The sequence below is a fragment of the Pleurodeles waltl genome, chromosome 1_2 (assembly GCF_031143425.1).
Source record: "Pleurodeles waltl isolate 20211129_DDA chromosome 1_2, aPleWal1.hap1.20221129, whole genome shotgun sequence".
Taxonomy (NCBI): domain Eukaryota; kingdom Metazoa; phylum Chordata; class Amphibia; order Caudata; family Salamandridae; genus Pleurodeles; species Pleurodeles waltl.
Window position 1 is genome coordinate 1196001898 of NC_090437.1, and position 24606 is coordinate 1196026503.

General features: G+C 42.3%; 1 protein-coding gene across 1 annotated transcript in view; it reads right to left on the minus strand.

Annotated features, from left to right (window-relative positions):
* Positions 1 to 24606, minus strand: part of SH3BP2 (SH3 domain binding protein 2) — a 190700-nt gene that overhangs the window by 96603 nt on the left and 69491 nt on the right. Inside the window, exon 2 of the mRNA XM_069203586.1 lies at positions 7354 to 7493. The gene's annotated coding sequence lies outside the window, so the exon portion shown is untranslated. The remainder of the gene's footprint in view (positions 1 to 7353; positions 7494 to 24606) is intronic.

Consider the following 24606-nt stretch of genomic DNA (forward strand, 5'->3'; position numbering starts at 1 on the left):
AGAAGACGTTCAACAGAAGTTTATCCTGGTTGCAGGACCTCAGTATGAACATTGTTTTTTACCTCGATGGCAGGAACTGGAGGTTGAGAACTTCGGCTGCTGCACGCATAACCATTGCGTAGGAAGTAGATTCCTGTGTGGCAGGTCCAGGAGGAGAAAAAAAGAGCCATCTCTTGAGAGGGATTGACGCTACTAGCCTTCTGCAAGTCCTCATACTGATCATCATCATTGTAGGGCTCAACAAACTCATTATCCTGGTCACAGTCCTCAGAATCAGTGCCAAAAAGGGAGTGATAAGTGGGCACCCTCCCTTGAGGAGCTGGTATGTCCAATGGAGAGAGAGGCGACTCAAGGGATTCAGGCTCTTCGTCGAGGTTGGATCGACACAGACTCTACATCAGAGAGAATGTCTGGGTCCTCCTCCTCCGGCATCGATGGAGTCGGTATAGTTGTCGAGGAATCCAGGGCCAGCACAGTTCTAGGGGCCAGAACCGGGGTTGACAGTGGAGCCAGAGGCAAAACAGGCTTGAAAGGTTCAATAGGCGCAGAGGGCAACACTGCCAGCTGTACTCCAGATGAATTGCCTTGCGGCTTCCTGGGGCCTTGAGGTGTGCCAGTAGGGATCCAAAGAGTCAGAGCATGGCTGCACTGAACTTTTCAATCTGAAGCAGTGTGCATTCGGCCCTAGAAACCCAGGTTGTGCCAACATGAGTTGTGAAATCGGCTCTGAAGTCTGCAGATTTTCAGATCAAGATCGAGAAGATTGGCGCCATTCCCGTGCCAGCTCAGGCAAATCTGAGTGGTGCAAGTGAGCAGAATCCCGCATTTATATCTTGTGTTTCTTTTCCGACTTACCTGAAAACTTGGAGCACGATGAAGACTGGCTTCTCCAGCTGCTCCTTCAACTCTAGGAACAAGACCGGAATCGAACCTTCGATGCAGGGTCTTCTTATGCTTGGTGACAGGGGTTTGCCTCGCAGTCCCCGATGGCCTTTGGCTTTATCCATATACTATCGGTGGAGTAGTGGCTCAACCCCAGGCACCATGAGCATACTTGGTACAGAACCGTCACAGACATTTGTTTATGAAAGTCCCTCCAGTGCTTGAAACCTATTTTTTTGAAAGTGATATCCCTTGCACACTAAAGAAATTTGAGGTACAGTGTCTGAGAGACACAAAGGGAGTGCGGAAAGAAAAGAACTGACATCAGCATGTGGGAATGGTATCTATACAGGTCCCACGTGTTATGTTGGGAGCACACAGCGTCAGTGCAGAGTACCAAGGTGCCATTTTGAGCTGAAATGAGAATGAATAATGAGCTGAAATGTTCCAGTCCCCATCTGATGAGGAGAATGTGGCTAGATGTCACTATAAGAAGTACTTTCTCTTTACCTAAAAGCACTAAGTTGATAACTTAAGTAATTGTGCCTTTTGGTTCACTATTGAGTTCTGAGATCGCCCTCCCCCACTGCCTCCCTCAGAAGCCTGTGATTGCTCACCATCGGTATTCAGAGTCAAGTGGAGAAAAGGTTCGACTTGACACAATTTGCAGAACCATCGTAAGATGGAACCTAAGATGTCAGTGGAAATGACCTAAACACCTGGAATTCTGTAGACCCTGTCTGTTCGGAACCACCCCTCCCCCGTCCAACACACAAACAACAGACCCATCCTGCATTCAGACCTACATCAGGCAGGATAGACAAAAAGGCTTCAGGTGGAATATCCACAGCTGGGAATTTGAGTTTAAAGACACATTTGGGCAGACATTTCCTTTTCCTGAATTCTCAGAACGAAACAATAGTTCACATGGCGGACTGATGTATTTTCATGCAAGCTCCCTTAAGTAAGACTCGGAGCAGTTTCCAGACGCTGCCTCCATTGTAGTTGTTGCCGACAACAAATTACCAAATAGCATTTGCAGGTCTAGGTCTTCTGTTCCTCTCGACCGCAGTGTTTCACTACTTGGATTACTTCTCGTGTCTAGTGTCTTCACTGGACTCGTGCTCAAAGTTGAAGACGTAGTTGAATTCCACAGCGCAAAAAGCAGTGCTATCCAATCAAAGTGTATGTTGGGAATCAACCAAGAAATGTTGTATCCTTGTTTCATAGATCTCTCGTCGGAGGAGAGAAAACTTGCTGAAATACAAAAACAAAAAATAAGGGAATTCAGAAAATATTGGCTGTCTCAGCAAGCCGATTGTGCCTCGTGCTCAAGGGCGTAGGCAGGTTTGTGTGTGAAACGCCTTCGCGATATTCTTGGCACACCTCCACTTCAGACTGATGCATTATGGAATCTAAGAAAAGAGCTGCCTTGCCAACTTATACCAGTAGGACAATATGCCCACTTCTGGCACCTCTCCATTCCCTCCATGGTGGTCTCCTAACTCCTCCTGAGTTGCAGGAACTTGTGATTCTGTTTTTTCTTTCCACCACCGACTTGATCTTGAGTCTCTTGAATGCTCGTGCATTCTTTGCACCTCTCACCCCTTTCCATGCAGATCAACTCGTTCTGGACAACAGTTTATCATTTCTCTGTACATTCCATATGCTATATTGGTACCAGAAAAGAGACGGCTGCAATAAATACCTTGCAAACAAGACATGCCAGGACATGAACTTCTGTGCCAGGAACAAGGGTCAACCGGGACAGGGTAGGGACAGAAATTCTCCAGTGCAAGGCTGGCAATATCCGAGGCCCTGCACTATGTATGTATGGATTACTGTTGGAACTAAGGCGCAAATGTGCTGCAAAACCTATGCCTTACTCCTAAACAAGTGTTTTATAGAGTTGGAAATGTATTTTCCCACAAACACAGTAAATATGTTTGGGAGAGGTGAACTGAGGTGGTACATTTATTCCAGTTTGTTTTGGTTACTTGCACTAAGGGCTCAAACTGTATTTGCAAAACACTGCGAGAGCTATTGAGAACCCAAAGAAGTTACAACTTTGTGGGGTTCACCATACTGCAAATGGCTGCCCCAGCCTCCTTGTCAGCTTAAGGAACATCATGATTAACCATAATAAGCTATTTCTATTGGCAAAACAAGGGCCACTTTCCTTGCATTAGGTCCCATTGCATGCTTCCTACGCCACCTGCAGCAGTCCATTTTACTGAATACAAGGGCGAAGATTGGCTTTCAGGGTATGGAGGGTAAGGGTGAGGAAATCTAGAGGAGGTTTGGACACTGAATCATAATATCTTAGTACTGTGTTGGATTCCAAGGGGATGCGTTAATAGAAGACTGACATATCTTTTGGTCTGCATGGAAGTATCAGCAGAGAATGCGATTGCTGATGGATAGATTTAAAGTGGCTGCGGCTGGTTGAGGAACTTGTTAAGCAGTAATACCAGACTTGTCCTTTATGTGATCAAGTGTATGCGCTCCCATTCAATGCAAAGCTAACAGGAGCACAATGTGCATGCTTTATTGCACACACTCTCATTACTTGGGTAAATCACTAAATCGTGCACCATTATCATAAGTGGTCCCATGTGCCTGAACTCTCAAGGCAACAGCAAATGGAGGCTTCCCAATCTTTCCAAAGAGGTGATCACCCGAATGCACCAGGACCATTGGTGGCATTGTTGGTGAAACTGCATTCACTATGCAATGACCACCACACAGACTCCGTGCTAATGGGGGCATTATTTGCCTTCCAATGTCTCAATCACTGTGAGAAAGGACATACCTTCTTCACATAACTCAATTGACAGATTTCTGAAGGTGTTTTAGTTAAATTGACCTTACCTGGATCTATATTTATAAGCCGAAGGCACCATCAGATGTCAGTGCCAAGCTTGTAACTCCGCGACACCTTGAGCGCTTGGATGTGGCATTTATCCTCCTCAGTGTTTTGTTATTTGTAGGAACAATCCCAAGTCACAGGCACATGAAGAATGCACAGTGACCCCTCTGGCATTTCGAAACCAAGGTTTTCGAACAGTATGAACAGAAATACTGCCAGTGTCACAGGTAAAACAGGCTAACTTGGGTACTCAGGAATCCATGCTGGTATCATACTAGCCTGGGATGGGTTTCTATGCACCACGTGAACAACTACAAGGGTAGAGAAATATCCTGCTAGGTCCTCCCTCCTCACTGGTTTCTGCAAAGGCACTGGCAGAGAATTTTTCATTTATTTTACATATCATTAAAGATACCTTAAGTATCTTCCACCCAGAATATGCATTTTGGAGATATGAATGTCCTCTTCTACAGGACAATATCATTTTTTTGCAGTTTTATATAGCATTGAACTCGACCCAAAGGTATTGGATCACTTTACACGAGCACCGTCACATTGCACAAGGTCACATCCATGTTTTTTAGGCACGGGGAAATTAAGTGATTTACTCAGAATCACAGGATATTGAGCCGACATCGCCGAGACTCGAACCTGGTTCCCCACCTCCTAGGTCTGTAGCTTTGGTCGTTATGCACATCAGTGCTTAATTTGTGCTTGTTGTCTCCGGTGCAGAGCACCGGCACTTATTTTTCTGCCTCAAGCATTTACTGCGAGCAAAAGACACACATGGGAAAGATGGAAGAAGAGAAAAACGAAAAAGCGTCACAAAGGAAGAAAGCAAAAAGCTGCAAGAGTGAGATGGACGGGCAGGGAGTGGCTGTAAATGGATTGAAGAGGCCTGAGATGGCTTTAGGATTAGGCTACCTCAGTATTCCATGTTCGCACATTTAATTGCAGCAGCCGCCTGTTTCAGAGGAGGGCTTTGGGCACTGGCACGTTTTTATTTACTAATTAAGCACTGTGCCACATCCTCTCCCACATCGTGAATTTCAAACAAACTTATTCTCACACTGGATATTGAATATATATAATATGGTTGCTGGGATCATGGATCTTCAAGTGAGGGAATGCTGCTGCCAGGCTGCCGATATTAGCACTCCCTGCACTTTTAGCAAAAGCAACAGGTTACGCTTATGACTGAAAATGTAAGCTAGACCTAAAGCGGTCTATAGGGAGATGTAAAGATATTGACATGCACACAACCAGTTGGAGGGGGCTGACCTCTGCTACTCTAACTGGGACTTCTTGTGGTTCAAAGCAGTTGGCATTTCAGGGTTATATTATTAAGCTCAACAACTATTCTGACTTGCACTGAAGGGATTGGGCAGGAATGTTGATTATTAGGTCTGGCATCAACCAAACCACCGCAGTTGTTTAGGGGAAGGTATGTTGTAAGGAGACAGGATGCAGTCATTGATTAGGGCATCAGAGATTAGAGTTTAAGATTAAACATTTGGAAGATGGCTATCATAATTTGAAAATGCACATGCTCCCCATTTTAAGATTGGTTCTGCGCTATACGATACACAGAAGACAACAAGAAAAAAAGGGTGAGAAAGGAATAGGGTGAGACACATTTTTAATTTATAGCATTTAGGTAGCATGGATCTAGCTACAAGTGTTAAAGGGCAGCAAAGTGCTTCAAATGGAGCATTAGGAAAACATTTGGAACCCCTAGTGCATGCTTCCCCTGCATCTCAGGACCATCTCATCGCTCCAGCAGTTTAGGAAAGGACTCTAGACCTGGTTATTCGAAAGAAGTGAGCACCACGCAGCAGCTAGCAACTCCAGCGCCTTGGGGCCCTCAAACTATATTCAAAGCTAATATTTGAGTGATAAGTCTTCCGAACGCCACATGACTTATTACTAACATTATTAACTTGGTGCCTGGGGCACTGCAGCTATGCATTACCCATGTAAGGCATTCCAAAATGGCAAAGTTTTATTTATATGACTGGTGACAACCCTGCCTTACGAACTGAAGTGATTATTGCTGATAAACTTGTATAGTAATCTTGCCTGATGTGGCCACTACTTCAACATTAATAATATTAGTAGCTAGGTGTTATTTTTTTTGTTTAAACAATATTTTTATTAATCTTGAACCACCAAGTAAAGTACATTTATATTTCCACCGAGTAAAGTACATGTATATTTCAGAATCACATTGTAACATGCTACAGAGAAGTCATATTTCCAGTCCATGGTATATTCCCCACCTCCCCTATATTTTGACGTATTTCTGTAGGCATCGACAGGCAATGTAAACAGATTTTTCAAGTTTAGTGCACCATTCCAGATCCCCCCCCTCCATTTCGCCAGGGACGAAGCCCTAAGGAAACTCCACTGCGGAGTGATGTTTCTTTTAGCCACCAATGTGTCTACACCCAGGAGCATGCGGTCAGCCCAAGAGCTTCCTAATTTGTCCACCATCCCCAGTAGAGCCACTCTAGGAGTCAAATCAAGATCTCTCTCCTGGACCTCAAAAAGCTTGCTAGGCACTTGCTGCCAATAGGCAGAAATTACCGGGCAAGATGGTAGAAATAAGCCTACGCCGCCGGGCAAAGGAAGCAGTCCAGCTGAGGGAGCTTACCAGGCAGATGTAGGCGTGTCGGGGTAAGGTAAGTCAGAGACAAATAGTTCAATTGGACCAATCTAAGGCAAGTGGAGATAGCTAACGTATGTGGGGCCATACGGACCTCCCTCCAATCCACTTCATCAAGTTTGCCGACCCATCCCTCCCACTGGATCCGGAGTTTCTCAAGGTCATGTGGAGCGATGGCAATGAGTGAACAGTAAACCTTGGAGATTGCACCCTTACCTATGTGGCCCATCAGCAACTTGGCCACCAAGGTGCTAAACTCTGGCACCTCTGTGTCTGGCAGAATATTAGCCAGACGTGCATGGCGTAACCGCAGGTATTTATGGACTTTGGTCCAGTGGAGCTCAAAGCAACCCTGTAGTTCTTGAAAGGGTAAGATGTGTTTCCCAGCCTAGACATCCCCAAGGACTGACACACCAATCGTGTCCCACTTGCAAAAGCCCTTTAAGCTAGCTGTGTGATGAAGCCAGCAACTCCTCCGTAGAGGAGTCATTGGGGCCAGTATACCATTCCAGCCCATGAAAGTAGCTCAGTATAATTTTCATTGAACTTCAGTAGCTCTTATTACAGAAAAAATTGATGACCCCTTCTCACAGCTTAGAAACACAGGAACAATTGTAACTATGTGGAGCAGGGGGACTACAAAAGGAGAGAAAGAGAGGCATTATCTATGGACAGTCATTAAAGCTGTGGATCCAAGCTTTCTAAATTCCACAAGTGGTGGATAGTTTTGCAGCTGTGCAAGGGTATTCATAACCAACATTTGTATTGACGTACCAGTACAAAAAAGACACTTGTGCTGAATAACCAGTGCAAATACCAAAGAAAAATGGTTGGCGCAATTTTGCTTAGCTGTAGTGCTTTATTATCCTGAAACATCACAACACATGCTATCTGGCTCAAAGAACTGTAATTGTGAAAAATGGAAAAACAAACTTACCAGGAAGAGAATCTGAAAAATCTTCTCAACAAAGGTCTTTCTAGGAGCACCCACAGCGGTGGAGAAAGAGATTCAGTTTTCACTCGTATCATCAACATTATTTTTCATTTTCTTGGCCTCACTCATCTTGGTCTCTCATCCTGAAAAAAGCGAAAATGCTTTAAGAATCACAATCAATAACACAGGGTTATTCATAAAGCAAGTAGAAATTATTATTCACACGTTAAAACAGCCATCTAGAAAATTACACATTTTCACAATTACGTTTGTTTAAAAAAAAATTAAAGGCTTCAGTTTGAGAGGAACCACATGGGTTGATTGCGGTGTTGGAAGGCACATTTCCTGGAATCGGTTTCTTCAACAAAACAAAATTTGCAGGGCCTTCAGTGCTAGGCAAGGAATATTTGTTTAACAGGAATATGAAATATGACTTAACTGCACCAAAAAGCTTATATTTGGCTCTAAAGCGGACCTTAACACTGGAATAAAAAAAAGAGATAAATTGCGAAGTGCTGTGCAAAGTGGAAACGTGCGCTTTGTGAAGGGTGAAAAGGCGATTCATCCTATTGAAGATCAAAGAATATCCCATGGAAATTGAACAAAATATTTTGAAGAATTATAGAAGAAAGAATATGTACTGTGTAGTGAAGGACAAAATTGTTCTGCACTATTTTCATGTAGTAATCAATGTATTTCTCATTTATTTTTATGGTTACCCATTGATCCCGAGGGAAAAATTAATTCTTTTTACACACCCATTATACCTGGAGACTGACTGTTAAAGACGGAGCAGGAATATATCGTGTTCAGTTTCTTAAACTAGGGGAGGCAGGACTTTGAGAGTGTCAACAGCAGGGGTGTTTGGTAAACTTTACACACAGAGAGAAGACCCACGAAGGAAGTGAGCAAGACAGCCCACACTCTTCCTACAACCAAGCCAGGCCCTAGGGTGATCCGCTTCCTTTCCCACCAAAAATATGGCCAAAATCTTGTCTTCACCGAACCCACCCTGGCCGCCACTGAGACTTGTACGCCACTGCAGCATTTCATACCCTCGATGAGGCACAAAGCGCCCGATGTGATTGGGTTCTAGGCACTCTTTTGGAGTGCATGGTTGATAGGCTGCTGAGGGAAGTTTGGCGGATGAGAGCTTCTAATGGTGCAGTGAATTACGATGCGCACAAGCAACCGGTGTGAACAGAGCTGCACATTCACAACAGTTTAGGTGTAGTCAGTATGTACATATGTTGTGTTTGCATGCGGTATTTTTATACTGCAAGCAGATCTGAAAGGCGGTGGAACGCTTTACAGGGTCAATGAAGGATTGCAAGCATAGCTGGGTTCTGAGGGTCGAGGTGGACTGTTACTCTGTTGTTATGAAGCATTCCTTAAAGAGGTGCTTTTTCTACTCACTACTTAATTGAGGCTGGGTTGGGGAGGACCTGATGGCTAAAGGGATCTTGTTCCAGTATCATATCATCACTCACAGAGTGCACAGAATGTAGAAAGGTGGAGTTAACTAGACAGTGTGTTACATGGGGTGCACCAAGAAGTGACCCAGAGGAGTCCAAAATATTGGAGAGGCTGTGGGGCCCACCCAGAAGCAACAAAGGCACAATCCCAGCCAGCAGTGTTAAGCAACCAGGGTGTTTAAGTTTACAGTAAATTGGTCTAGATATACATCGTGCAGCAGTGTCTATCTCAGAACTCTGGCCTAGGATCCCCTGGGGGTATTTGTCATAATCAAACTAACCTTACAACTTCAAGACCATTCACATTTGTCTCCACCTAGCCTCCCTAATTCCCTAACTGCTAGTCAAATCCTGCTAAACCTTGCCACTCAACCACAATGAATGTTATATAGTGATATTAAAGTCATAATAACATCAAGGTTACTAAACAGGACATGTTAAGACTGGCCTGATACATCACCTGACTCATCTTACTGGCAGTTCTCCAAGAAAGTGAAACATGATTTTGTAACAAATATGCTGAAGAAATGTAGTTCAGCCCCGGGCATGCTAATCAATTTTGAACCCATTTCTTGTCTGCGTTGCATGCAAAAGTTCCTTGAGAAAACGCTCGCCAGACAACTGCCGACCCATACAGGATGCTACTCCCTCCTTAGCGACGTCAAGGCCAGGTTTCCATCTCGAGAGATGGAGATCACCATTCTGAATATTTCAGAAGCAAGCCTAACATATGGAGATGAAGATGAGCCTTGTGCAGATCCCTATTGGAGCTGTTCAGTTCTTTATAACCCTCTTTAAATTCTGCTTAAAACCCAGTACGCAGCCTACTCTTACATCATATAACTGAATAAAGAGGTGATGTCACAAAGAAACCCAAACTTTGACATTTCTATACAGGACTAGATACGCCTAAGCACCTTTCTTTCCAAGGCAGATCCTTCTTTACTTGCCAACTAGCCAAATCTGGGATCCTCTATAACATATAAGCAGTCAGCCACACAAAGTAACCAGTGAACCCCTTCCGATAGGCTACCACATGTAAGCTTTTGATACACACCAACATCTACAATAGCATGGATGGTCTGAGCAGCAGCAGTAAGCCATGGTCCGTATCAGCCACATTCAGAACAAAATGTCTCCAAACAAACTGTGCCACAAAGCATGTGGGATAACAGATCTGCTCTTGAGTAGATCCCAATGCCTGTTCAGTAAATCATTGCCCCTGTGAGATTATTGTAGAACTACGCAAAAAGCAAAACCTGTGGGTACTGCTCAAAGCTGAATTAAATGACATTCTCCAGGTCAATGCTATTGCCATAGTATTTTCTACCATCTGCTACACCTCAAGGCCCTTCCTTGCTAACTTTAAACCTCATTCGAATCCTGGTGGCATGGTCCAAACATCTTGCCTGCATTACTGCAATGTCAAAAAAGGGTCAGAAGTAAGCTGCTTTTATGTATTGACCACATTATCTTACCTTGGCCCTTCTAGCCTTCCATTGCCTCAACTCAATACATTGTGTAAAGGACATAAGGCACTGGCTTGGTGAGCCTAGCCAAACATCACTAAAGTCTTCTGCCAGCTACATGCCAAAGGCCGGCCTACAGTCCACTGCCTATCATTGGTTGGGTTTGTTGTATCTGATTCTTATGTAACAGCTTTTCTTTCTCGTCCCTGTTTTTGTCCACCCTTCCCACTTCTTTAACCTCCTTTTGAATAGATGACTTCTATCCGTCTATTGCATGCATACAGGGAACTACCTTTTTCATTTGTTTGCGAGCTCCGGAGAGTGGGGTTTCTTGCTCTGTCCTCTTCTCCCCACTCTGCTGCTTCCCTTTTCACACCCAATGCACATCCCCTGCACTCTGTTTTGTTCTCCCATCCGCCAGGACATCCAGTGCTCCCCAGCTTGTCTTGTATTTTGTAAACTTCCCTCTATTGCTAACCCACCCCTCCCTGCTCACTGCCCCTGTGATCCTCTCTTGATCCGTGTTTGAAGCTGCAAATTTGCTTTGCCAATGCCGGATCCTTTTATAATGCACCAGCAAAAAATCCCAACACCCAACCACCCTAAAAGTATAGAAAATATCAGGTGAACTAAAATAGCAGCCATCCTGAGAGTATAAAAAGTGTGCAGAAAAAATTGTTTTCTATACTTTTCAGAAAGCCACTGCATTGCACCATTCAGGTCCAGCACACAATGTGGTAGTCATGTTCAAAGTATATAAAATGTTGCTACACTCTAAAGATGGCAGCCATGCGGCGCCACAAGGTGATGTGAAGACCTACGTCATGACGTTACGTGATGCAATGTGGTGGCATTTTGAGAGAGAACAATGTTTTCTCTACTTTCCAGATGGCCTGCAACGTGGTGGGCCTCTTCAAACAGCATTTTCTGTACTTTTAGCATGGCTGATCTCTGCCAGTGCCAATGCCCTATAAAAGCCCCCTCACTTGCAAAGCCAACAGGGTTATCACGAAGCATTGGGAAAGCAAGACCTATTAGCTGCACCAATGCTTCTTTCTAACTGAGGACTCAAGGCTTTTTATCTAGACATTAACAATTCTATATATGTAGATAACCACTGTTTCCACAGCAGTGTATGGAGGACCAGAGGAGTTTGTGAAAATATTGAAAACTCATTCACTCAAGTCCTCTGTTTGCAAAAAAGGGATGCTTAAATTTAGGGAGTCAAAACATTTGACAAAACTTTCGTGTGATCCAAACAACGGTTATAAACCCAAGTCACTTCTTCACATACCAATATACGATAGCTGTCACTTCTAAGCAGGTTCGTGAAACAGAAAAAATGTTTCACAAACCAGCAGCCTCATTACTAATGGGAAGCCTAGCGCTTGTATGTCCAAGAAGGGTTTAGCCCTTTAACAAAAGTTTGACGCTTTTGAGTACAGTGATCATAATCACCCAATACTGATTGTAAACTCGGAAATAGTTCAGTGCAAAACATAGGCCAAGGGAAGTTATGGTTCAGATATAGCTTGCAAAACCCAGTGGAATTTTGTCTGGTTAAGAGTATCTGCCCCCCCACCCCCTTCCCCACCTTGGAGGAGAGAGGACAAGGGAATTGATATGAGCAACAGAAGAGGTTGTACAGAATTGTCAAGTCCATGAACTTGGGGACGGAAAGGAGTGGAAAAAAAGAGTGAGTCCTCCAGGAAGGTAACGTTTTTTGTTATGTCTTAACAATTACCAAATAAAAAAATAATATAGTGGGACTCCATTCCAAATAACTCCAGTTCACTGCGACCTCAGACCATAGGTCTGTTGAACATGCAAGTACATGGGGATCCAGGGTATTCCAGATTTCTGCAATTTCTACATTTTTTTTTTTCAAAAGGCCGTCCATGTTGCAGCATGGACCAGAAGACTGTTTGGGACATGTTTTTATTCCCCTGAATAATTATGTCTGAACTGAAACTGCTCAGTGTGGAATTTCAGAACCAACAAGTTTCGGCTTTGGGTAGAGTGCTCCAAAGGTGAAGGCTAGAAGGAACTGCCGGCTTACGCACTAATTACAGGTGTCCAATAGCTTAAACACCAGCATTACAATGAACCAGGGGTTTCCATCTGCTGAAACACCAGGCGCTTTTGTGTCAAGAAGAAAAAACACAGAAAGCCAAAGTTTGAATGGATGGGGAAATTTAAGTTTCAGAAACAAACAAAGAAAATGCGAGAATGTAAACAGGAAGTGTTAAAGAAAAAACACCACCACCACCTTCCTTCACTACTGTTGTACATTCTGTATTACCGTGGTTGTGTTTCGTAAACAGCATTTCGCCCTTGAAAGCGTGAACTTCGATCCGGTTCACATAGTGCACATGTGCATAGTTGTGCCCTACCCCGACTCGTGGCCAGGTTAGATAGAAATAGGCAAGTAAGGTCCACATGATCCTGATTTAGAAAATTAAGAATGGGGTAATTTTACTATTTAAAATGGGCTTTCTAATACAGCACATCCACCGGTGTGGTGGAGTTTCCGTCCTGGTAATCTAAGTACAGGGGAGGGTATGCGGTGATCCAGAAAGGGTGGTGGCCTGGTACAATGCGTCAAACTGGTAAGTCTGGGTGTAGCAGCACATTTCACAGGTAGATTTCACAGTGGAAATGCATGCAAAGCTACTCCTAGAAGTGGAAATGTTATCCTAGGTGAGGAATTAAAGAGTACTAATGTGGGTTTATAAGGCAAAGGAGTATTTTTTTTTAAAGAAAAATATTTGTCCTACAAATGGCAAAAACACTGTGTAAAGGCACATTCCTGCATTATTTCCACATCTATTAATACCACCTGACGTAAAAAAAAAAAGTAAAAGTACATTTTGTGACTGGGAGCATTCCTGGAAATCTATTGCTTTTGTGAAATTCCAAGAGCCATCATGGGATGATTTGTGAATCCAATAAAGTTGAAAATAAGTTTCCTACATGGCAGTAAGGTTAAGGGAGAACATTTCTGACTTTCAGACCCCAACTTCTCACCTTTTCTTCTACTCCTATCTTTCCGCGAGTAGGACGTACTCATGAAATAAATGTTTCTGGATATGGTCCAAGGTCTTGAACACTAATGTTCCAGGTTGGTTTAAGTCTTTGTTCTTACTTCTATTTAAGGTGACATTTGAAGTAGTGTATCTTTTTAAGTATGGCGTTGGTCAAGACCTTTTGATTTTACTAAAATTATATAAATAATATACTTAGCTAAAGGGGCTTTTAGCGAGCCCTTTAATGCATTCTGTTATGTTTCTTCCATCCACAACATCATGACGCAATGGGTCAGCCCTTCATTAACATTGCTGAGACGGCATTCTGATCCTGCACTAGAACAACATCCACACACAAAGCAGGTTCCTTCAATATCAGAGGTTACTAAAGCAATGTGTGCTTTTTGAGACTAAACATCATTTTGCTTTGTTTTTGCAAGGGTTCAACCATTTCTTCTACAAGGCTGCCTCATTTGTTACCGGCTGACCTTTGAATCTGCCTTCCCTACTGGATAACAAAAAAGCTCTACAAACTAATGTTTCAAAAAGTTAGATTTTCAGTATTTATTTTAATTGCATTTGTACAATTTGCAGAAACGTATAAACACATGCAAGCACACATATATGTATATCTATGATAAGGTTAAATACATAAGAGTAGGAAGGCACAGAAAAAACAAGAAAGAAGACGAGGGCGATGGGAACAGCCAGCCAGAAAGGCTACATGGGAAAAGAAAGAAAATCATAATTAGTTTAACGTGAAAAAAGCCTGACAGACAAATAATTATAAATGTGCAGAGATGTGCATGATATAAAGCACAGTCTACAACAGGACAAGATTTACAATCAATATATTTAGTGTTGAATATAAAGAAAGGAGTCTGATATAAGTGCAGATACAAAAAGAAGAAGGTACATGCAATTTAAAGTAAAGATATAAAAAGATACGAAGCACAGGCTATAAAAAGAGGAGGCGATCAGGAAATAACATGTGGGATACAAAAAGAAGAGAGAATACAATATAAAAAGAAATGGGGATGACAAAGAAGAACTGATGTAAAATACAGTATGGAAAAAGGAGAGTATAATGTAAAGTAGCAGATATAAAAGGAAGAAATGCGGACTATAATAAGAGGAGAGTGCAATGGAAAGTACTGCGTTAAAGAGGAAGAGAGAGGCACGTAAGGTATAAAGTGGGAGGTATAAAAAGATCAAAGATTACAACATAAAGTGCAGGATATTAATAGAAAGATGATAACAAGAGTACAATATAAAGCACGACACAACATATATACACACACACACACACACACACACACACACCTTAGAAATATTGATAATTTACCCACAATGGCTAATATTAGCTCCAATAAATCTTTAATGAATGCCAGTAGAACTACGACTTGGGATCTGGTAACGTACACAGGTTAATACAGACAACTAGCCATCCAAGTCTGATAACATTCAGAATGACAGGGACTTCCAAGTTAATTTCAACTTGCAGAACCAGCAGCAAAAAACCTTTGACTCACTTTTCCGGCCTATATCAATCTTCTTGAATGAGAAATAATTCACACTATGAAATCACAACAAGAATGTCTCTGGCATTCTCCACACTTTCGACATGTGGCTCTTTCTAGCAGCTTTTCCACAGCGTATCATAATTGGGGAAATGGATAAGACACCATAGTGTAGCCTGCAGGAAACGGAAGCCAAGCGGACAGATGAAAGAGCTGGGTGATAGAGCAGATCTCCTTGCCAGGGTTAGAAGAGCTCACTTAGGATTAAATAATTGAGGTCGCGGAAGGGGTCGAGGATGACATGCCTGGCGCCGCCATAGTAGAGTACCCAGATCAGTGGCAAATTATGAATTCCATATAAAGTATCATTACGCTGGTAATGAGCAGAATATTAGAAATAAATGTGGTGCTATAATCAGCTGATCCAAAAGAAGGACATTTGCTATTACCCGCATACGTCCATAGCCATCTTCAAACAATGTACACATGCAAGTTCCACAAGTTACCTCTCTAAAAAGTAAATCCATTTCCAGTGAAACCAAAAATAAAATGTGATAGTGTAATTCCTCTTAATCAAGGTCCACTTACCCTACAAGAAAGAAAAGAAAGGTTTGGGGACAATACGTGGCCTTCACATGCTAATGTCTCTGTGCAGTCCAGAGATTACTAAAAGTAGACTTGTGCCCACCACTAGCTCACAGGACATCCACTGTCAGAACATCTGAAGAGGCCAGGACACCCACTCGGAGTAGAGTGGGTAAAACTGAGCAGACATCTACGTGACACTGAATGGACCCTCCATACCCCAGTAAAGGTAGATCTAGGTGTTGGGTATATAAAAGCGGTACAACAAACCACAGCTTACAAAAAACTACTTAAGAGGATTAACATGGATCGGAAACTATATAGGGTAAGAAAAGGAACCGAAGAAGAACTAGAGATAAGGGCAGAAAATGTCGGTAAGTGTGTTGGTAGAACACACCCGGGGTCTGGTTGAACAAATGGAGAAACACCCCAATAGTAAAGCTCTCAATAAGAATTATGACCCATTCAGTAACATCAGGTCATTAATGGTGTCCATAGTGTCAAACACAGGCAATAGGCCAAGGACAATTATGGACCGTGCTACAACTCATTCATTTTTTGTGATTTTTCTGTAGCCCAAACATGGCCAAATTGTGTTAGAATGCTCTGTATATTCAGAGCGGAGTTGCAAAAAAGTAACTATTTCGCTTATAAATTTCGAACTAAGCAAAAAAAAAAAAGTCAGATGTTAAAATAATATATATTTAGAAGATCGAATAGGATAGGATGCAACTGTGGTAAAATATATTCAATCAATAAAAAAAATCAAGAGCAATATTTCAGCTAGGCCTGGAAGGAAATGAAGATGTGAGAGAGGGTACGTCGATGCATGAGTTAAGGCTGTAATAAGAGTAGAAAAAGAAGAGGGGAAAGAAGGAGGAAACAGAGTGTAAAAGTATTGATATGAATAAACAGAAACTACTGAGTCAGTATGTGCTAAAAATAAGAAAAATATGTGATATGAGAACCAACAGAAACCGTAGAACAAAAAGTCATTAGCAAACACGGAGATCTAAGTGTCATTTAACTAGGAGCTATCTGAAATCATTCACGAAGGCCAGGGTAGAATAACAATGAACTGATGGGGAAGAAAAAAAATCTAGTTTTGTTGACACAGGCACTAGAAAAATTGTGGTGTGCTCGGTTGTTCAAAAAAGAGCGATACAGCACTATGTGGCGATTGTTGACCCCCTCCCCCAAGACTTTCATCTTTGTAGTTACAGCAGGTCTGTTAGAATACCTTAGTTTGCACATGGACCTGGCTTCAGTGGGAAGCCATTTCGCTGATGTGCAGAATGGCAGTGATGTGGTCAAATCCTTTAATCCCTGTGGGCAAACTGGCCAAGACGTGCCTTCAGTAATGCAAAGTTAACTTTTGGGATGCCAATTAAAAGAGAATTAACACCAGTCCGTGTGAAAATTAGGACTCAAGGTTTTGAGCTCGTGACAGAGACAAAATGTTCAATTACAGGTACAAGTCTTAATTAAAATGTGGTGCACTTAACCATATTTTTAAAAGGGAATGTAGATTGTCAAGAACGATGCCTAAATATTTGGTACAGTCCATGATCAGCTTGCAGTAAAGAATACTACAGACGTTTGGCAAAGACTGTGGCAGAATATTATAGTTGACATGAGAGATTAGATGAAGCTCAACCCGGAAAGGGTTATGTTTCTATTGATAGATTGGAATTAAATCATGGATGATCTTAGGGGTCTTTGGTAGGTTAAATATGTAACTGATTAAAAAAAACAGTTAACCCCACATTAAATGAATAAAAGTTTTGATATCTCTCTCTCTCTCTCTTTCTCTCTCTCTCTCTCTCATATATATTTTTCTATATCCTAGTAGCGGTCACCACTAGGTAATTAGGACCTAGTTTCTACAGAAGAAGAGCATTTTTTTTTTTTTGCTAATAACTTTGCTGCCGTTTGCTGAACCTGTCAAGTGGGGGGCCGAGAAAAAGGAGGTGGTCCCAAAATGTGTTTTCTGGAGTCATTTTTCCATAGGGATTTTGAGCAGCAATATCACCAAAACCATTGGACAGAATTACACCAAATATGGCAGAAAGGTAGCTCTTAGTTCAGAAAGAGGTGTTTTTATTATTTGGTGTAAATCAGTTCAGTACTTTTAGAGTAATTAACAAAAATCCACATTTGTATATAGAAAGATGCAAAGGATTTGCGATCCCCTCTTAACTCCTGCTGAGATATGATCGGTTGCCAACACTTCAACAAGGAAGTGGTGGCAGCCATGTTTGGACTCGGCTTCAGCTGAGACTGAGAAAACAGTGTAACAGAGAGTCACCCAGGGCCCTTAGCTCTGGTTCTGGGGTCCTGGAGGGGACCCTCGCCCCCCAGAGCAAAAAAACACCATGCACTGCTAATTACCCCCAAATGACTCCAAAATATTAAAGAAAAAAACTGTGCATTGAGAGGCCACGAGTTATGGTTACCTTAGGGCACGAGTTATAGTTACTCGAGATAACTAACTATAACTGGTGAATTTCTATGGCTTGGTACATTTAAAATGTGAGTAACTGTAACGCCCCTATAACCTTTGGTTTTTAAAGCTAATTAAAAAAAAATTCTATTTCCTAACTATAGTGTCCCTATTACCTTTGTTTTTCTCTGCCAACAGAGACTTCAAACCATACAAAATGCAGCAGTCAGAGTCATCCTCGACCTGCCTCGACGAACCCACATGACCCCTCACCCCAGAAAACTCTACTGGCTATCCACACAGAAGAGACGCCAATTCAAGTAGATAATCCACACATACACTGCACTACACAACCAGAGACCCACCTTCATCATGGTCTGAGCTTCCACCAACCTTCCAGACACCTATGCTTCGCATCTCTCTCACTCGCCCACATCCCCAGCATCCACTGAAGCAGAGGCTCTCCTTCTCCTAACTCAAAGTGAAGACATAGAATGATCTCACCCGTCAGCCACGGACCTCCTCCTCTTTTCAGAATTCAGAAGGGCACTCAAGAACCTGGCTGTTCAACTGAGCCCCTCTGGCCCACAGGCGCCTGATACCCGCCCAGGTGATTAGCTGCGACATAGAAATCACCTAATTTATTGATTGAAAAGAGTAATACATAACATACCGATTTGGTATTTGGAAGAGACGCCCTAAACACGCTCCTTCCAAATACCGAATGACAAATGCAAACTGCGATTCGGTAACAAGTTGCTGAATAGCATTTTGCTTTTTGTATATTTCAAAAAGCCTTTTTGCAGTCACAAACTGCCCAATACTCTGAATCTGGCCATTTGCGACTGCAAAAATGCTTTGTACATCTGGCCCCAAGTTACTTTTTCCTAAACCATAGGTCACATAATTTCTACAATGAAGCTAGAGGTTACTTTAAAGGAATGCGTCCATTTCTTTAAATATCAACTCTGGGAATTCCACTCTCATTTCATTCTTATTTATATTTAAGGAGTGGTGTTCTGGTGCGTCCCTGGCCTTCTACGACTTCTCTAGAATAACCTGGAATGAGGAAATACCTTTATACATTGTATTGTTTTTTTCCATTTTATAACTGTGAAGCAACTACAGAGAAAAAAAACATACCATGCTTACAGTTTGGAAATTAGTCAGACAACAACAACTGCATAGTACAGAAAAGCATGTCCCGCAAATACTTGAATGGGACTGTATGTATTTATATAGATTAGACCAAGTCAAAAGGCAGCCGAGATCTGTACAGCGTCCAAGGCAAAGTCTGTTAAAGTGTGATTGGAGGTAGCTTATTTCAAAGAGTACAGTTAATTGTTACTGCATCATGATGTAGTAGTGTTCTTCAAAAAGGTGTGTCTTCAGATCTTTCCTAAATTAGAGCAGGTTTATGGTGGATATGGAGATGTGAATCTAGATCCTGGGTGCACATTACATTACAAACAGATGATTTACTGGCGTATAGAACTAACAAAATCCAAAATCCAAACAGAGTTAAAGGAATTTGAAAGTTGATGGCGACCTGACGTGAGAGAATGATGATTTAACAAGCATGGCTAAAAGAACTCTAGATATTTATTGCTTAAAAGAGGACGATAAATAATTCACTATAGGTATCTTCTTTCTCATTACAAAAAGTTAAATCCCTGAGCCATAGTTCACCACTAGGGAGAAAGGTATTTAAACCACTGTAGCGTCACTCACTTTCTAGCTAAAAGGAACGTGGGTCTTCAAATTTCTGCCTTTGCTTTGGAAAAACCTTCTGTGCAACCTAAAAGGGCTGTTAGTGGGGGTTTGCTCAATTATTGCAGGTATGTTTTCCCAAAAAGACCCAACATGTTCACCGAACAAACTGATGTGAATAAGGTTAGCACTGTGTGCATAGCCTTTGTTAAGAGTAGTTTAATTCAGTGTATCCCCTCTTTAGAAGTTTAGTGGAGGTATTAAAGAAATGTAAATGTTAAACTGTTTGTAGTTTACCGAGGCAGTGTTAGTTTGTGAGAGACGTATCAAATTTCAATTTATTGTGCATATCATAATAGGGATTTTAGCATTTACTTAAGAATATCACCCCTTTACAAATTAAGTGGAGGTATTAAAGTAATTTAAATGCCGATAACTTATGTCGGTTGCTTAAGGAGGCATTAGTTCACAAGGAATGTATCGAAATTACATTTATTGTGCAGTATTTTAATTGGAATCTTCACACCAAAGACTGTCTGAAAATAACTGATACTGATTTTCCCTTCTCTCTAGCTTTACTGCCAAATTGCAGAGAAGTATAAGGCTGAGCCTCATGGGATTCGGGAGAAGTTACCTAAATACATTTTCTCAGTCTAATATATAGTAGGATTGCCAAAAGTAAATTTTCCATTATGTCATTAAATCTTTCAAGCGTTTTTAAAGTGAGACTTAGGCAAAGGTCCCCAAATGTACCCAAACCTAGTGGCATGGGAATCTGTTTGGAACTTTAGTCAAATGTTTAGGATGCTAGGAATATAGGAAGGAAAAGGAGAGCAGGGCTTGGGCCTACAACACTTCAAAACTGGTGGTCAGAATAAGTCCGAACCTGGTAAGACATGAACATAAGTGCTGCGTTGGCTACCAGTGGCTATGAGGATCAAGTTCAACGTCTCCTGTGTCGTCCAGTTAGACTATTATTTCCAGCCTATAAGGTCAAGGAGGATATCTATGAAAACGCTCTACCCTATGATGCTCCAGGTAGAAACTTACGCTCAGCGGTGGCGCATTTCATTACCCAACGAATCTTCAAATAGTTTGAACATGGAAGATGATCACTGGGAGTCCGGGACGTGAGGCTGTGGAACTGAAGAGAAAGGCCAAAACTTTGTAGCAGCAAACAGTATTATGTGATGTGACCTTGACTGAGTTGCGTGATGTAGCGTGGTAAGTTGCAGTCAAACACTCGCACAAGTCAAAATTTGGAAAACACGCCCTGTGGCAGGAACATCTTTTCATTCAATCGCTTCCCTATCTAGAAACAAGACTTATGCATTGTTGTGCATTATTTCCTAAATGGTTTGCCACCTTATATGGCAGGTGGACATAACATCCCACCCAAAGAAAACAGACTGTGAATACATGACTGTACAATGTCATGGCGAAAGGGTCACATCCATACATCTGGAAGGAGGGGAGGCCAAGTACACAAGCCAAGAACGTTGCGCCTTCAAATGGACTATGACCTTGCATACTCTGGCATCAGGCAGTAGAATATGCTCTTTCTATTTCAAAGGCTAAGCAGTAGTATTTGGAAAAAACTTAAATGTAAGGCGAACAATCAGAAAACGTACTTCTGAAAGCTTGTTGGTAGGGCACAGATGGACTACTTGAGACAACGCAGCTGTCTCTTGACTGGGACATTTTTCAAGGCACTTCTGCGGGAAAGCATTACATCTGAGACCCAACCAACAGCCCACGTGACATTCCATTGCTGCACGGAATGCCTCTAGTTTGGGGAGGGGGACTAAAGTTAGACAGCGCCTCCTCCCCCTCCCCCCGGATGCCTTCACATATGATGTGTCTAGTCTGAAGTAAGGCTGAAGACACAATATCCAAACTCTTTCCATGTGATATTCAGGGCAGGGTTATAATTATGGCGAAGTATTTCCAAACATTGTGACAGTGCTTGTGTTTTTTGTAGTTTTTAAATGCTGCTTATCCATGACACTGGCGCAGCCTGTTCTCTGATCTTTCAAGCAAGAATTACACAGAAGACGACAGTTCAAAGATATTATGAGATGTTTCTTCCTCACTAAAATCAACATCATTGCTGCAACGCATTGCAGTGGGCAAAATGTATGCTTTAGCAGAAACACAGCGGGGAACAGGTAGGTGTTGGAAGTCACTGTGCGGTGGCCATGCATGGCTTCGGAATTCCTAGGATAAACATTTACTCCTAGTAGCTGAGGGGCATTGTGCTGGCCAGTAGGCGTATGAATGGTTTACCACCACCGCATGTGCGGGGATGCAGTGCACCATGGTGCAGGTGACCCAATAGCCAGAGCATCGACTTGGATGACAAATCTTCCGGCTGGTGGCCAGCCTGCCAAGGAAGACATTCCGGTCCCTTGCGTTTGCAAGGACAGCAAGGTATTCGGAAGATGTCTAACTGCTTCCAACTGGGGCCAGGAAGCATGCCAAGTCAACTGCGGCTAACACTAACAAACAGTACAGCTCAGATCTCAAAAGGAAATACCTCACAAAAACAAAGCCATATAGGATTTGCTGGGAAAATGATATGATGGCATCCATGACCACCAAACTGCTAGACACATTCTTTACTTGAGTTTCTGCGCTTCACTTCAGACTATGCGGGCAGTACTTCTGGTCACTATTTGTGCAGAGTGCTTTTATAGCGTGCCTTAAAATGTTAAATTACCTCTAGGCACTTCAATGCTTGCCAACTAAATGAGCTGAGGCACAAGCAAACAAGCATTTACAATGCAACGTGTCTCGCATTTGCTCGAGTTAGAGCTATCAGCATTGTAAACTCCTAACCGGACTTTTCTTGCCACACAAATTCAAAATGAAAAGTAAAACAGTTTCACATAAGCAAGCTGATTCAAAGCACCACTGCCGCCATGAGCATCAGCGAGAAGGAGACACACAAGAGGAAAAAGATGTTCGCTCGCAGTCAAATGTATCAGCAAACCTGCAATTATCCATGTATCAGGGTCGACCCCCAAGGCGGTAACAAAACTGCCCCCAAGGAGGGGCAAACGTAAAGCATTTACCAATGTCATTAAAGGATTTTTGAAGGGCAAGCCCATGAACGAGCGATAGTGATGGGCGTGCGGTGGACATGGTTTAAAGCCCAAATAGATAACAACACGTTGGAAAGGCAGCACTTGCACGCTGCTATGCTCTACCTAATAGACAAACTTGCCTAGGATCACACATTTTGCTCAGGTGGGGATACTCTGCATTGGAACTAAGGTCTACAGTTTGCACAGGCCACAACCTCACCACTAGACCTTGTATTGAACATAGAAGAGTTCCTAGACTTTGCTTATCAAACCCTAGAAATATTTATGTTCTATCGACCATACCAACCCATTCACTCGCATCTAAAACTCAGTGTCAGATACAAGACCAAGCTGCTGAAACACAGAACCACAACATATGTTCTACAATGTACGTAAGTGCAGTAGAACGCACACTGCAATGTTTGAAGCACCAATCCAGAACTTGTGTGACACTAAACTCTTCCCATAGAGGTCCAACACGCCCAGACCAACAGGCCCACAAAACAATCTCTCTCTCACTGGTGCTCCTCTGCCCCTCAGTTCATGCGTATGTGCAGCTATAGGTTCACTGCAACATGAACTGGAACTTCCCTCCAGCACCTACCCAAGACAGAAAAATTCTTCCCACACAGACCACCCTATAAACCCACACACTACCAATCATTCACCTATCCAAAATCACCTGTGCTTCTTCAGGCTCTATGCAAATGTCATACTACAGCTTCATCAACATTCATTTAAGTGTAATCTGTGGGAGTGGGGGCAGGACTAATACATATTTATATGACTATTTTATCAGTCTTTAAACATGCTCTTCAGATGGCCTGTAACTCAGAGTACCATGAAAACCCCCTCTTGAACTACTGAGGCTACAGGGATGGCTCAGGCGTGCACAATGGACGGATTTGTATTGAAATGGTCCATTTCTAAGAGCAGAGCTGCCAGAGTTGGAGACAGTTTGGGGCAACATTTTTTTGAATCTGTGCTCTAAATAGTTGAGGGCCTGCCAGGACTGGCCCTGGCAAAACAAACTAGATAAACAAATAAATATAAAGGACATTGAGCCTCGGCTACTTATTTATGTTCTTTGTCAAATTGACTGCCTGCCACGCCGGTGCTACACCACACTATCACGGAAAGTCCCCTTCCTGGCAAAGTTAGAAAGCGATACCGATTTTTAACACTGCTGTCTCCGGGATTACAGTGCTATTTAATTCCAAATGAATAACCAATGAATAACTAAATTATCACCACTTACTTTGATTGTCACTTGTCAAGGTTTTGTCATTGCTTGTGGCCGAGGAAAATGGTGTTACTCACATTTTTAAATAAATTATCATTTTGATTATGCATTGTCCACTAAAACTATTATTCTTAGGTCTTGCCTGCGACAGCGCATGCACTCTTGCTTGCAAGACATACTGTAAACAACCGGGTGTTGGCAGCTGGCAAATTGCTTAACATTTGTTGGCTTCATTGTCACTATTATTTGCTGCCATTTAATTGGCCAGCACATGCTGGCTTCACTTCCTCTTTTTTCGGCTGGAGCATGGACCAATTACTAATTGCTTCAGCTGGATGGCTGTCCGTCCACCGACTGCTCTGTGATTGATGTACTACTTTTATTTTTTCTTCTTCCCTGTCATTCTTGGTGAACCTATTGACATGTGTAGCTATATTTTACTATGCCACACACACTTTTCTAAGTAGCCATTTTCTCCTTTGAAATGGATATTTATTGTGACAACTAGTGCTTAATTTGAACCAGGGGTTTCCAGTGCTTGGAACCGACACTTAATCATCAACACCAGCGCTTATGACAGACTGCTGCAAGGTGGCACTGTTTGTCCAATTTAGAGATGAGCACATCAGTTGTTTAATAATTCAATATACATAAACAATGGCTGATACCTGCTGCCCACACCATTTGTTAAGCCTTGGG